The following is a 16,559-nucleotide window of genomic DNA, read 5'->3' as shown; positions in this document are numbered from 1 at the left end:
GGGAGCACGTATGAGGGACCAGTTGAGGGGGGGGGGTGTTTAGAGGGTTGGGGTTGGTTGGGGGGGGAAAAATATATAAAACTGTCTTGCTTTGCCAATTTATTCGAATTGCACACTACTTTGCAGATGGTACTAGCCTACAGAGGAGGCCTGTCTCCGGCTGACCTCCAACGAATTCTCACACTGGACTCTATGATGTTATTGTGTCATGGTATTTGTATTTGTTGTTGCATGGAGACCTGTTGCCGGCCCGGGATGGGTTGTAGGCAAGTGATTGCGTTTACATTGTGCTGTGCTTTTTCATAATAAATACAATAAAAAAAAAAAAAAAAAGTATGCCATGTTTCTTGCGGCTGCTTCACAGACTTTTTTTATTTCACAATAACAAACTCTCAAATCGGGAGAGTTTTTGTAAAACTAAAATCCAATGGCTCTTATATCCTGGGAGCTTTTCCTGGAAGTCCAGAAAAGGGAAAAAAGTATGTTGCACATCCACTCTAACTAGGCAGGACTGTCGTGTAGTTTCCACTAATCTGTAAGACCTGTGCATTTGTGGACATCATAAACTTTGGGTGAGGTGCCTAGACTGATTCCAGTTTTATAACAGTGAGCAACCCAAACTACCCTTGAGGGCTTGGGTAAATATAACGAAAGAGTAAGGGATGCCTTCAAGGGAATTTATTGTAAATCAGTATTATGATAAATTTGAAACAATTAATTAACAGGACAAATGAATGGTCCTAAAGTTGAAAAATCAAAGATGAATATCTTTTTGATCACATAAATTTCAAAGGATACAAGTTAATATCAAACAAAAACAGATACAACAAAAAAACAAGACTGAACGGGTGTATATGAAAAGGTTGAATTTATCACCAAGTAAAAAGGCAAAAATCTGTATATACAAATATATAAACAGGCCTACAGGAATATCAATGATAAATCAATATCTAACACTGTAGGTTCTGCTATCACCTTTCCTAATTATCAAATTTGCAAATTAATAGGAGAAGGCGATGGTCGACGTTTCAGCCTCAAGGCAAAAAATCAAGGCAAGCGAGGCGACTTGGGTGCAGATTAGTTGCAGTCTTAGTCAGAGAAGAAACGTTGTGGCAGCAAAGCAGAGGTAGATGTCGAATCAAAACTAAGACTGCAACCTGACTACTTTGTATCTGAAAATTAAGTCAGCTCCACAGTTGCATGATCGACTACACTGCCGCTTTAGCAGTTACGCCGCCTGTCACCCTTACGATCTGCAGCGGCCACGCCTGGTTCTTACATAGATTGCGTTCACTTAGACACTATTCAGATTGTGTTTTCATCTGCGCCAAATGTGCCTGTGGGCAGAGACGCAGTGAACATTGGGGCGTTCTCACGAATTCCTTCTTGTCTCTCCTTTGAGGGCATTACAAATATAAACTACACAGTCCTGAAGATGGTCTCACAGATGAACACATAAGAGACCGAAACTTCGACCATCGCCTTCTCCTATTAATTTGCAAATTTGATAATTAGGAAAGGTGTTAGCAGAACCTACAGTGTTAGATAATGATTTATCATTGATATTCCTGTAGGCCTGTTTATATATTTGTATATAAAGATTTTTGCCTTTTTACTTGGTGATAAATTCAACCTTTTCATATACAGTCTTGTTTTTTTTTGTTGTATCTGTTTTTGTTTGATATTAACTTGTATCCTTTGAAATTTATGGGATCGAAAAGATATTCATTGTTGATTTTTCAACTTTAGGACCATTAATTTGTCTTGTTAATTAATTGTTTCAAATTTATCCTAATACTGATTTAAAACAAATTCCCTTGAAGGCATCCCTTACCTTTTCATTAGACTGATTCCAAACACCCCCACAGTATATATTGGCCTCTAAACCAGCTATCTCACAGTGCCACCATCTACCCTTCAAACCTAAACAGGGTGCAAATGGTTTCTGGCAACCACTGAACACGATTCCCCTGACCCCTCAGGGATTGTGGTAACAGATCTAGAACCCTTCCGCTCAGTCACTTGTGCACTCTTGTTCTCAGGGAAATATACAGAGAATACACAATGGAACGCTTTCACCATCTTTATTGAACCAAAGTTACTCTTGTATAGAATACATGTGGTATGATAATCAGTAGATGAAAGTGATTACAAGAAGAACAAGCATTTACAATGCAATGGTCTCGTCCTTGTTAAAGTTAGAGCTATTGGCATTGCTCATGACATTATTTTTGTTTTTAAAACATATAAATAAATGGCATTGTTATTTACAATGCCAATAGCCTAATCTCTCGCAAATGCGAGACCTATTGCATTTGCACCCACACACACACACACAGAGCCACACGTACCCACACACATACACAGAGCCACACACACAGAGAGCCACACGCACCCTCACACACAGAGAGCCACACACACAGAGCCACACACACACAGACAGAACCACACATACACAGACAGAGACACACACACACAGACAGAGCCACACACACAGAGCCACACACACACAGAGCCACACACACACAGAGCCACACACACAGAGCCACACACACAGAAAGAGCCACATACACAGATAGAGCCACACACACACACACACAGAGCCACACACACACAGACAGAGCCACACACGCACAGACAGAGCCACACACACAGACAGAGCCACACACACAGAGAGCCACACACACAGCTCTCTGCCCAGAAACGCCCTAGGGAACAGAGGTGCAAAAAACCGGATCACAAGCAGGGAACAGAGGCAAAAGCAGGAAAAAACAGATGCACAAGCAGAGAACAGAGGCACAAAAACCTGATCACAAGAAGGGAACATAGGCGCAAGCAGGGAACAGAGGCACAAACAGGGAACAGAGGCACGAACAGGGATCACAAGCAGGGAACAGAGGCACAGGCAGGGAACAGAGGCACAAGCAAGTAACAGAGGCACAAGCAGGGAACAGAGGCACAAACAGGGCACAGAGGCACAAAAACCGGATCACAATCAGGGCACAGAGGCACGAAAACCTGATCACAAGCAGGGAACAGAGGCACGAACAGGGAACAGAGGCACGAACAGGGATCACAAGCAGGGAACAGAGGCACATGCTGGGAACAGAGGCACAAGCAAGGAACAGAGGCACAAGCAAGGAACAAAGGCACGAACAGGGCACAGAGACACAAAAACCGGATCACAAGCAGGGCACAGAGGCACAAAAACCGGATCACAAGCAGGGCACAGAGGCACAAAAACCGGATCACAAGCAGGGCACAGAGGCACAACAAGCAACGAGGGGGCAGGGGCAGGAGAGCAAGCACAAGCAACGAGGGGGCAGGGGCAGGAGAGCAAGCACAATGAACGAGGGGGCAGGGGCAGGAGAGCAATCACAACAAACGCGGGGGCAGGGGCAGGAGAGCAAGCACAAGCAACAAGGGGGCAGGGGCAAAAGAGCAAGCACAACGAACGAGGTGGCAGGGGCAGGAGAGCAAGGACAACCAACTGGGGGGCAGGAGAGCAAGCAGAGCCAACGAGTGGGGGCATGAGAGCAAGCACAACCAATGAGGGGGCAGGAGCAGGAGAGCAAGCACAAGCAACGAGGGGGCAAGAGAGCAAGCACAAGCAACGAGGGGGCAGGGGAGCAAGCACAGCGAGGGGGGCCGGAAAGCAAGCAGAATGAGGGGGCACATGCACAACAGAGGGGACAGAGGCAATAACACGGCCACAATCAGGGAAGAGAGGCAAGAAACTCACCGGAGGACTCAGCAGCTTCTCGACTTCTTCCGGCGGTGGTCGGGCAGAAATGTTTTATCAAACAACAAAAGAGTGTCAATCGTAATAAGTGTGTAAGCACAAATACGAAGGATACGTAAACCTTAGTAAATCACATTGGAATTTATAAGAAAGCCCTCCCTCACCACCCTGGGTGGGGACATGCAGAAATGGTGTCAGAAAAGCGCCGCCATTTTCGCATTCGGGGGCGTGGTATTTGCTGTTGAGTGACGGATGACGTCACAGAGTTAAAAACGGCCAAAAAGACGCCCCCGAATCCGAAAAAGACGGGGCTTGAACGGAGTGATGCCCCTCTCCTCCAATGGCTGGCCTCCATTTAGGAAGCCAGCCAATGGAGAAGAGGGGCGGGTTCATGCCCCCATACTTGTAAAAATAAAATCTCGGCTGTGCGACACTGCTGCGCTGTGTACGCTAGGCCGAGACCTAAAAAGTGTAAATGGTAGATACAGTTCCACCATGGTGCTAAAACGATGTATATATGCATGCATATAAAACAAAATAGTAATGGAGAGTACTTCTACTATGCAATTTCCTACTCTGTGTATGTCTGGAGTGTATGTAGGTGTACAGCCAAGAATCCCCCATGGGATGAATCAACCCCATTACCTGCAGAAGAGAATGTAGTACCCCCTCTTGGTCATGAATTGGACACCTCTCACAGAGATGTCAGGTAGCTGTTCTGCGAAGCTACAGCATAAAGGGACCCTTGGTGTCAGATGAAGTGTCTCCTCTGCTAACCCCCAGAAATATTTCTTTATTTATAATAAAAAAGCACCCTTGTGATGTACACACAGACTAGCATTGTAGATAGCCCTGTCACCCCGTGGGTGAAGATAGAACGACATTTACACATCATGCGTAAAGGCCTTGTACTCGGTGCTCGACGCATTGTGATAATGTTGCACAGAGCCAGATGTGTAAATAAAAGTAGTTTCAGAGAAACTAATACAACAAATATGTGTAAAAGGTCACACCCTGTTGCAAGGATTCTGCTCATACACAGAACTATGCACAGAGACCTAGGACGTCAGTGAATTGTGGTGTACCAAAAACACACTTCCATACCTAAAAAAAACCCAACCAGCTAGCATCAGTGTCACATTAGCTCTTCGTCCTATAGCAAAATAACCAATGATTAGACAACCTAGAACATGCGACTTAGTACGAACTCAGGAATGGTGGGAAGTGAGAACACTCTTTTGTTATACTCTCATACCAGCCCACAACAGGAGTAAAGAAGAGACACGGTGAGGTTAAAATATTTATTTTAACAACGTGATTACATGTGCCATATCTTAGCCAACATAAGCAGCCATATGATTAAAAATATTATGGTCAGCATGGTTACAATTCCATAAAATACAAAAGGAGAAATCATATTACAATGATGGTGAAAACAGGTCCTATAGCGCCTAGTTTTAACACCCTCCCTGTAAAGGAACTATGTATTATAAATTATAGAAAGTCTCTTAAGCTTGTGTGGGGGACCCCATTACCTTTCTGCTCAGTAAGAGTAAATTACATCTGGATCAGCATAGGCTCTCTGCATCTCTGGAAACCGAAATCTTCCAAGTGTCTGAAATCATGGCAAGTGTGTGATAATAAGGACACCAGAATCTTACTTGGCTCACAGCTGCCAAAATGTTTTGTCTAGAAAATGTTACCCAAACATGTCGAAAAACAATTAACATGTTTTGATAACCTTGACAGCTTTAGCACTCACTGTGCAGACTCACAGTTCAGAGAGGGGTTATTCGTGTTCAGAATAGAATGGCGCACAACATGTAGTGGTTGAGTAGTCACAAGATAGTAGTAATGGTTGGTGCTGCTTGTGCAGAGGGAACCCTAAAACTCTGCAACCCAAAGGTGTGAGACTACCCTTATGTAAAGTACAACAGCCAGTCAAGCGCACACAACAGTTGTAATAGTGTAGTTGATTATAGTAAAGCGATCAAGGATAAGATCAAAGACACAATGTTCTTTCCGTCTTCGTTTTTTTTTATTGGTGAGTGGTTGGGCCTCCTGTCCAGGAGAGACCAACGAACAAAAAAGAAGAACCAGCCGACACGTGTTTCGTCAATAAGGGCAGTTAACCCAATGACTCTTCAGGGCTGTCGGGGAGTGAATGATCGTAGTATCGGGAGACCGGTGATACTTCCAACCCGGTCCTGGTCGGGTTTTAGGTGGGAGAAAATATGTCCTCACCAGAGGTAGCAGAATCGGTAATGCGGAAAGGTTTCCCGCATCCGGCAATACCGCGTCTCCTGATCACCCGGCACTACGAGCCGCTCGTGATCCTTACTTGAGGCATTACCCGCCTTATGGACTAATATTATTTTGGCATTACTGATTCTGCTACCTCTGGTGAGGACATATTTTCTCCCACCTAAAACCCGACCAGGACCGGGTTGGAAGTATCACCGGTCCCCCGATACTACGATCATTCACTCCCCGACAGCCCTGAAGAGTCATTGGGTTAACTGCCCTTATTGACGAAACACGTGTCGGCTGGTTCTTCTTTTTTGTTCGTTGGTCTCTCCTGGACAGGAGGCCCAACCACTCACCAATTAAAAAAACTAAGACGGAAAGAACATCGTGTCTTTGATCTTATCCTTGATCGCTTTACTATAATCAACTACACTATTACAACTGTTGTGTGCGCTTGACTGGCTGTTGTACTCCCTGTGCAGACTAGTGGCACGATTTAAGTCTAGAGATGTCGAAAACAAACCTTTTCTCATGTGTAGACCTTCGTGAAGGCTAACTTACAAAAACAGCTATGCAGTGTCTAGTGCAAAGGCAGCAAAGGGCAAAATGGCGTTTAAACTTCTAATAAGCCATGCTAGCATAACATGCACGCAAAGCAGGCCCTAGGCCATACTACACCCTCCCTTGATTGGGGAACGCACAATAAAGGGGTCAAAATTAATAGAACGCAGAGTTCAAGTACGAATGAGACAGAACTAAGTTCAGAAATTTTGCCAAAAGTGATAATTGGGAGTAAAATTTCGAATTAAAAAAGAAACCAAGTCAGTGAAAACAATCACGGTGCCCCTGTTGTGAAAAAAGACCTAAAAAATTAAGAAAAATTAAGGCAGTGCAGGTGGAGAAAATAAATATTCACGAATTCAGTACGTGTCCATGAAGCTGAAAAATTCACACTTCAATTCAACAGCGTATAGGCACCATACGTTGCAACTGCCTCCAATTGGAAATCATTGTCATCATCCATGAACATTTCAGCCATCCAATTAGGTAAAGGAAATGAACATACGTGTTCTTCAATTGCCGGAGCCTCTAGCACCATCAGAGGACAACTCGGGCTTACTTCAACATAATAGCGCGCCAGAAAGTCATTGGCCGCAGTCCAAATGTTCCAATTGCCTAGAACCCCATGAGATGCTGAGCAGGCCATAATCCCGAAACTAGAACAATCTATTTCATGAGCAACTAAGGGACTCATTAGTAGATTTAAATCCAGGTCAGGAGACACTGTGTTGCAGAGACACAAATCCGGGGCCCATTGAAATCCAGAATCCAGGCAATGGAAAACAGGCTGCACGCAAGTGAAATGTGAGAATCGGAAAGATAAACCATACGCCACACTCGGAGTCGCCAGAGGCCGCGATCCATAGTAATCTAGCATCCGTCACGAAGCTGGAGCAGCCGGGGCAGATCGTCGTGGGGCACATACTGAGCAAATTAACAGCAGTATGCCCGCTCCTAAAGCGAGAATTAACGGGAAACCGCTGAAGACACACGAAAAAATCGAATGGAAAAATGCACGGAACACACCAAATATAGTTTGAAATGAGGTCACAAGGCCAGAACATACTACTTTAAAAAAGTGTGCCAGTCCCGTGGTCAACAAGGCATTAAAGATTGTGTGAATCAAAGCACCAAAATGCAGGGGCAGGTCTGTGTTTAATAAGGCATTCACCTCAGTACGAGTATTTGCACCGTTTAGGACGAATGTCTCACGGGCAGATGTAAGGGGGACTTCCTTCTGGGACAAAAGAGCTCTTATTCGACTCATCTTGTTGAACTCTGCTTTCAAGGTCGGGATAGAAGGCCAGATGGAAACATCGAGCCTCCCATGTGGAGGAGGAAACAAGACATTCTTACAGCAAACTACACGCTGGGAAACTGTGACGATATAAGGAATACCGGCAACCATACCACAGCAATCTTCATTATTTAATAACAAATAACTACCGTTTGCAAGCAATGTGAAAGTTAGTGTAATAGCCGGGATGGGGGTGCCTTCCAAAACACATGCAGGATTTGGTGCCTGTACATTGCAAGAACCGTGCAATTGCAGATTTCTACAGACTAATGAATGATCTGGTGTCGATGTGCAATCTTCACCTTTCAAATAAACTTCCTTTCCTTCAGTCAAGCACCTATATGTGAATGGGAGATTCTAAGCTTAATGAAGATAAGCACTACCTAAAGGTTCAAATCTACCTATGGCATAGTGTTTCATGCAGGACTCAAATTTAAACAGGGGGAAAGGTAGAGTTATCAACCCATGGATGAGCCAAACTGCAGAATTCGACTCAGCCACTTAAAATGGTAACGGTTCCAGTTTTTCAATATGCAACAGTGAAAATGTGGCATCCTTAATTTTAATTTAATTATTTATTTATTTATTTGAGTTTTATATAGCACTGGCTAGACCCGGAGGCATCAGAGCGCTTTACATAAGGTTCCAAAAATTACAAAATTACATCAGTTACAAGTTACATCGGTTACGAGAAAACATTTCAAGCGCGTCGGAAGACGGAATAAATGAAGCTAAGAAGGGTAAGGGGGCGGGGTAAAGGTTAAGGAGGGAGAAAGAATGGATGAAGAGACAAAGGAAAGTTTGCCCAAAGTCCGGCTGGGTAGGTGATCTCCTCTATAGCTATCAGGGTAGCGCCAACGGCATCAGTCAAGCGGCTAGGTCTCAATGAGAAAAACAATAAGAGAGCAAAGAGAAGGGATAAATGGAACGTAAAAGGGAAAGTGGGTTGAGTAAAGGGGGTAGGAGGGAGAGTACAACAGAGAGATGAAGGGAACCCTGCCCAATGTCCGGGTGGGTAGGTGACGACCGAAGGGGTAGTCCACAACCCATCTCCTCTATAGCTATCGGCCAAAAAGCTAGGTCTCTACGGTCTCCACAATGTTGTTATCCCCGTGTTTAAACAATGAGGTCCTACAAATGTTTGGGTGGCTGTCAGAAAGGTTAGCTTGACGCTTTGGCAGAAGAAAAAAAAGAAACATTAAATGGCTGAGCTCCATGAGGGTTGTAGAGGGTACCGGTACTTTGCGGGATCATCTGAATAAGAAACTGGTAATGTTGATGAAAAGCCCCCCACCATGGTGTAACATAACAGGGTTTGAACTGGTCTCTACCTTGTTGCAGTGTCCGACGGCGATATCACTGGAAAAGATGAGCCGAAATCAGAGTCACGGGCGCCATCTTAGGGTCAGGCTCTGCTTGCATGCAGATGAAGAATTGGCCACCCTGTGTAGTTTGACATTTTCAATGGAGATGTACCTGTTCCCCTTTCGCGCAGGAAGAGGAGGTAAAATGACTGTTCTTGTACCATGCACGCCAAGCACAGCAACTGGAGCTCAATAGGAAGGACCGAATTCTTTCTTGTTGTCGATCTTCTCATGGACCAGTTCTCCAACTTGGAGTAGCCAGCTGACTACCGGAATCTGCAACGCAGCGTCAGATGTGGAGGGCAAGGGTTCCTTTGCAAGACTGTCTCTGGTCTTTTGTAGGTTCTGCAAAACATTAGAATGTTCATCTACGTCAAAGGACGCGGCGGCCGCCGCCATGTCTAGACCATCAAGGTCGGGACAAACATTTTGAAGCCAAAGAGCATTTCGTATGGAGTCCGCCCACCCAGAGACCTTCTAGGGAGATTATTTAGTGCACGTTGAATGCTATTGAGGTGGGTTAGCCAATCTCGGCCAGTCCCAAATACCTTAGCTGTCAAGGATTGCTTTAAGTCACGGTTCATCCGCTCCACAACACTATTACCCTCAGGCCGGTAGGGAGACAAAAATTTGACCTGGACCCCCAATGATGCCATGGCATCCTTGTACGTCTTAGAGGCGAACGCTGGACCCTGGTCCGAATGGAAGGTACCACACGCAAAAATTCCCACAAAGACACGCAAATCCCTTACAACAGTTCTGGAATCAGCACTCCTTTGAGGCCGCAGCCACACAAAGCGCTTGCAAGAGTCAAATGCTACTAAGATGTACTTATACGCAGTATCAGAGGAGTAAGGACCGCAGTGATCTAAATAAACACACAGAAGTGGTTTATTAGATATGTACAACTGAGTTTGGGGCGGGCGTGCAGCAGTAGAAGGCTTAATTTGCTGACAAATGCCATATTGAAGGACATAATCACGCGTTTGTTTGTACAAACCCCACCACCAATATCGTTGCTGGAGAAGAGAAACAGTAGCTGACACGCCGGCATGCGATGAGGCCATCCAAGTGTGGGCTGCTGTAATCAAAGTCTGCCTACGGTCCGCGTTGGGTATTAACCTGTCACCAACATCGTTAATTCTCATATAAGGAACTTTTTCAGGGCTTAAATGATAAGAGTATTTAGAAGGGAAACCTCTAGGGTAATTACCTCCCTTCTCTGTTGCGGCAATAGCTGCCAAGATGTCATCTTCAATCTTACTTTTGGAACGTGTAACCGCTGCTACTGCATATGTTGCAACTGCTGTTTTCGCAGCTTCGTCCGTGAGATAGTTGCCAACAGCGTGAACTCCAACATGCTGGTGACCCAGAGTATGAATTACAAAGACAAGCAGCAGATTCTCTTTAAGCTCAGCCACTCAAACTCAAATCATTTTATGTTTTATTGTGCGCCCCTTGGAGTCACGATAATTATTTTGAGTCCAAAAGGGTAGATTGTCATTGTATTATTGAACACAGTAGTAAGAGTCACTTACAATAAGAGTAGTCACACTGGGGTCCGTGTACTCTAATGCAAGCATCAGAGCATGGAGCTCTGCCAATTGGGGGGGTACAGTCCCCTAATGTTTGAGTATGCATGACATCGGATTTGGATTCACAATCCACAATAGTACCAACCACAATTGAGCAGGCCGAAGAATATGCGTGTTTTGAACCCATAACCGCATGGGCACTGCCATCAGTGTATATGATAAAAGGGAAATCCTCAAGTGGGCACATAGTCAGAGGAGCAGGATGAACAAATTCATACTGCAAGAACCCCTGAGTCTGCAAAGAGGAATCAAGAATGAGCGTGACATCCGGGGAAGTCAAGGACGTGGCCCGTTGTATCCAGCTTGGGTGCAAAGCTTTAGAATTTGGAACACTGGCTTTCGTAACTACCTTTAAGACAGGGTACGGGGTAACAACCAAAATGCGCTTTCCCTGTGATAGTGCTCGTTCCTTAAGAATCTCCATTTGCAGTGCTGTCAAATCTTTTTCCACAGTGGAAAACCGCAACTCAGCCGAAGTGTACAAGTGTGACTTGTAAGCGATAGGGACTGTGTCACCCTCATTAAAAGTGAGGAACGTGAAAACCACCGCCCCTGGCACGATTCTTATCACCAAGTTGGTGTGGTTATCACGGGTCAGCAAGAATTTAGATTCAAGCAGATCAGCCTGCAAAGATTGCAAGATGGCTGAATGCTCAGGCAGCCAGCACGATTTGGAAAAAGAAGGTTGTATCAAAGCATAAAGAGGCTTGTTACCCTGGGCATATTCGGGAATGTAGGTACGCCCGAAATTCAAAAAGTCCAGTAAAGATTGTAATTTCTTCAGTGTTGAGGGAGCTCGCAAAAGTGCGCATTTCTCCAGGAAGCTAAACCTCTACCTTCATTTTTGAGCTCGTAGCTCAGGAACAACACTGTGTACTCTGCAATGTGAGATTTTGCAAAGTTACATTTGTAGCCAAAATCCACAAAATTGCAAATTATGCAGTCCACTCGGCACAGATGCGGCCATAATTTGTTGTCTGTGAGATAAATGTCATCCACATATGAACATGCATCTGTGTCGATCCCCTCCAAGAGAGAGCCACCACTGGTAAAAGCTGTCCATTGACTACTAAGTGGGGACAGATTGTGGGCAAAAAACCCATTGGATAAGTGTGGTTTTGAACCGTTTACGCACGAGACTATCAACAAGAGCAGAACTGTGAATATTCTGCACCGCGCACGTACGACAATGTGAGTGTAAGTGGTGGTAATCGAATACCAAACGGTACGAACCATCTGGCTTGGTCACAGTAAAAAGGGGGTTATTCATCAGAGACACAGATGTTTCAATTACACCTTGATATTCTAATTGTTCAAGGATTTCCCCAACTGAAGCCTTTGCTTCTTGCCGCATGGGGTATTGGGGTTGAGGCTGTGGTATGGACCGCAAAGGAATCTCATGTCGAGGGGAAAATTTGTCCCACCCACATTGAATACGGTACAAAGCCAGCGCAATCGCCTTAGCCCAATCTTCCGATCTTTTGCAAAATGCAACGCCTACTCTTTCAGCACTGTGTGAGTGAAACTAGGGAGGATTACCTCCTCGCCTTGGGAAGCAGCTAAGACAAAAGGTGGGGGCCAGTCGACCTCCGCCAACAATATAGCAAAGGTAGTAGTTAGATTTTCCCAAAATACCACTTTTATGGTATGTTCTATGTCACCTTCAATTGCAAGGACAATTTCATAAAGTCTGTCAGAGGGAGCCACTCTAGTGTCAGCTGCCTCAACTACAACGAAGGTGTCAGTCGCTGTCACCTTCAGTAGTGGACGCAGGGCCTCTCGCACTATGGTAATCTCCTCCGCGCTGTCCAACAGCGCCAGTGCCCATGTCTGATTTCAAAGCTGCGTTCTCACTATCTGTTGCATATCTCGCTGTTACTGCAGCGACTTTCTTCTTCTGAAATGGAGTTCTCTGTCGTGGTGACTAGTCTTGCTTGCCTTTTCCGTCAGCCTTGCGAGGCTGCTCATGGCTCTGTTGGGCACCTCGACCTCTGCTGCCGCCTCCTCCACCGGTGGGTGAGATCGATATTTCCTGCAAAGAGCGAGGAGAACGTTGTTCCGGAACCTGAAATCTATCAGGTGACTTAATTGTACTGCTGTCGCGCAACTCATATGTACGCTCAGTAGAGGCAGGTGTAGGTGAAGCAGGACGGGACCCCTGTTTCTGTTGCTGTTTCCCTTGTTTTTTGTTCTTACTCCAATTTTGTTTCTGAACTTTTGGGCGATCATCTTTATCAGATGACGCTTGTTGAGTTTGCTGCTGTTTTTGTTTTTTAGCAAAAGGCTTAACACCCAAACTATTACAGCCAATGGTCTTATAAGCCTCCATAATAATTCTCGGTAACTGACGGGGTTTGTCGGCGTCTGGGACATCGTGCAAAGCATTCGACACCTGGAAACTTACAGCTTCTCCCTTAACATTTGCAAGGACGAGATCGCGTACCATGTCAAACGCTCCCTAGAGTCGCATTCCCAACTCCACAGCTGCCTCCAGCCCGTGTTCATCCTGAACACGCTTAATGACGGAGGTCAGGACAGCCATTGAAGGGGTGCCGAAGCACCTAGTATAGACAGAAGCAAAAATAACACCCCAAGTTGTACAGTCATTTACGTCTGGCACTAAGTCTTTCTGAAAACTTATGGTAAGGATCCTGTGTTTTTCCACAAGAGTAGTATTCAGGAATAGTGCTTCCAGTTGGTCGAATTTCTCGGCAAGCCAAAAAAGGCATCTCATCCTTATACTGGTGACGCTTGCTCATGACCGCATTAACCATGATGGGACTAAGCTTTAGCCCGCCCGATCTAACTGGATGCGCTGCACCTCCCGGGCCCCACCCAGAAGGTTGTGGGTAATGTAATGAACCAGACCCCTTATCACTCTCACAGCAGAGGCATAAAGGGGTCTTAGTTGCGGAGCTGTTAACTGCCCCGTCAGAGAGAACTTAATCAGGGCTGAAAGCAAACAAAATACAGACATAAATTTTCACCAAAAAAGGGAGGATCAGACGAAGAACGCATTAAAATTACATATAGGAAAAGAAGAAGAATAAATCCAAGAAACAACATATATAAATTCAAAAAACTGAAAATACATAACGACCACATGAATAAGAAAAATACACAACTGCAACAAATGTATACTTTTCGTACATACACAACAACCATAAAACAAATATCCTTTTTTTTTTTTTTTTGGTGTTCAAAACCGCTTTATTGTGCATTTTGTACAGTATACTGCTCTTTTCGCCCACAACCCGGAGGCCGGCAGCTCAAGATGTAGCCAAATAAGAAGGAAAAACCTCTCAGTAGTTTAACACAGCCATTGAGCCGGCATCCCGGAAGCCCGGTGCCGTATTCTCTTAACACGTTGTGAGTATCCGATAGGCAGTGCAAAGTGAAGCGTATACAGAAGGATACAACGCAGCTGAACAGGTTTTCAGTGTATTTTTCACCCCCCCAATCCCCAACAGGAAACAAAGAACAAAAAAGGACTATAGGGGAAATGTAGTCTCTATCCGGTAAAGAGTTTGCAGTCTGTACATAATATAACAGGTCTTTGATCGTATTCTACCACACAGTGGAATGTCTATAGCAGTGTCATGTAATGTGTAATCGGGGTCTGCGAGTCTCGTGTTGTGTCTCAAGGGTGGCAACCTCATGTGATAGGAAGGACACATGAACGGGGTAGGGCGATGAGTGCGAGCTAGTGTTTAAGGATCCAGTGAAGCCTCCTACGTATATAGCGCCATAGCAGCGATAAGTGATCCAGAGGATATGTCAGGTAGCGCCCGCAGGGATAAATGCGGTCATGCTCGGCATGGCCAGACTGCCACCTCCCGTGCGCACTCGCATATAAGCCTCCCATCACCTATAGTCATCAGGAAAGCTGGTCATGTATGCATCGTTAGTCTGAAGCAGTACTATCATCAGTCTGGGCTAGCAGGTAGTCAGTCAATGGGCCCCAGAAATCTTTCGGGCGATTAGAGATCGGCAGTAATTCAGCAAACGTAGTATGTTGCTCCTGACAATAAGTCATATCTGTCATCCATTCCTTGAACTTAGGTGCCCTGCCTTGACCCCAACGGCATGCCACTCGGCGCTTGGCCAGACGTAGTGCATTGTCAATAAACTTCCTATAGGTTTTCGGGATATGTAAAGTGTATCCCAGCAACGTGAAGAGCGGGCCATCCGCAACAGGTTCTTTAGTCATCGCTGTAAGCGCATCAGTTACTTGTTGCCAAAAATCTCGGACTGGCGGGCACTCCCAGGCCAAGTGCAGGAAACCCGCGTGTTCAGCTTTACAGCGTTCGCATCTGTCGGAGTCTGTCAGGTGAAATCTATGCTTTTTTACTGGAGTATAGTACAGCCTATGCAAAAACTTGTAGTGGATCATTTTGAGTCGACTGCTGGCCGATATCCGCGCCGTAGTAGCGCAACAGTACAGCCATTGATCATCAGTAAGTTCGGTGTCCAGGTCAGCATTCCAGTACTCTCTCGCTCTCGCCGCAATCGACGTGTCAGCCGACCTGAGCTGTCGATACAAGCCAGAGACCAAATGCGCCCGTCTTGTGAATTTAACAAGAATTGTAAAGGGAGAAACGTCTCTGGTTCACTAGGGAACCCAGGCAAGATGACATTCATTCCCTGGCGCAGGAGCAAGTAGTAGAAGACATCAAGCGGAGTGTGGGCGTGGGAGGTAAAAAATTCATCTGCAGTTTTAAATTTCCCATTGGCGAAGAGATCGCCCCAGGAGCTGAGTCGCAGTCGGCTGCAGAGCATGCCAAAGCCACGCTCTTGTAACAGAGTGAGGTCAGGATGGAAAGTCAGTGGTAAGCTGGGAGAGTATAAGAAACAGCAGGCCAGTCTCCTAACCATGCAGCGCCAAGCATCAAGTGTGCAGGACACAGAGGTGTTGGGCGTTTGTATCAGCGCTTCCGGGTAGTGAAGCAGGCCGTTAAGTGGCACTGGGTGTACTATCCAGTCCTCCACCGCCAATTGTGGCATGAAGGGCATGGGGGCTAACCAGTGATATGCATAATGGGCCTGCGCACACAGGTAATAGGCCTCAAAGTCCGGTACGTCAAACCCACCAGAGCCATAGGGCTGAATCAGCGTGGACCACTTCAGACTTGGATTCTTACCTCCCCAAAAAAGGCGGCATAGCTCCGATTTTAATGTCTTAAAAAAGAAGGCGCCCGGGTAATACGGGATGTTAAGAAAAAGATAAAGAAATCTGGGCAGCACTACCATCTTGATGAGGGATGCCATACCAGCCATGGAAAGCGGAAGGGTGATCCATCGATCCACTGCTGCCGTGAGTTTTGTGATTGCCACTCCGTAGTTGGAGCGAAGCGTCTCATCCTTATCGCGCGTCACTTGGATGCCTAGGTAACGTAACTCCTTCTGGCACCAGTCCAGTGGGTAGTCAACCGGAAAGGACGCAACCGCATCAGTGAGGGGGAAAAACTGTGACTTGGACCAGTTAATGTGTACCCCCGATATGCCTCCAAAGCGTACAAATTCCCTCAAGAGCGGGTTCAGGTGTACGTCAGGGTGTTTGACATAGAGTGTAATGTCATCAGCATATAATGACACATCTATTTGTCTCTGGAGACACTGTACCGCGCCCTCTCTATGCAGTTGGCGGAGCTTACAGGCTAGCGGCTCCACCGCTATTGCAAATAGTAGAGGAGATAGGGGGCAACCCTGGCGTGTCCCTCTGGTGATGGCAATTGATTGAGACAAGCGTCCAT

The sequence above is a fragment of the Lissotriton vulgaris genome, chromosome 5, assembly GCF_964263255.1.
Source record: "Lissotriton vulgaris chromosome 5, aLisVul1.2, whole genome shotgun sequence".
NCBI lineage: Eukaryota > Metazoa > Chordata > Amphibia > Caudata > Salamandridae > Lissotriton > Lissotriton vulgaris.
Note: the sequence above shows the minus strand (reverse complement) of the source record.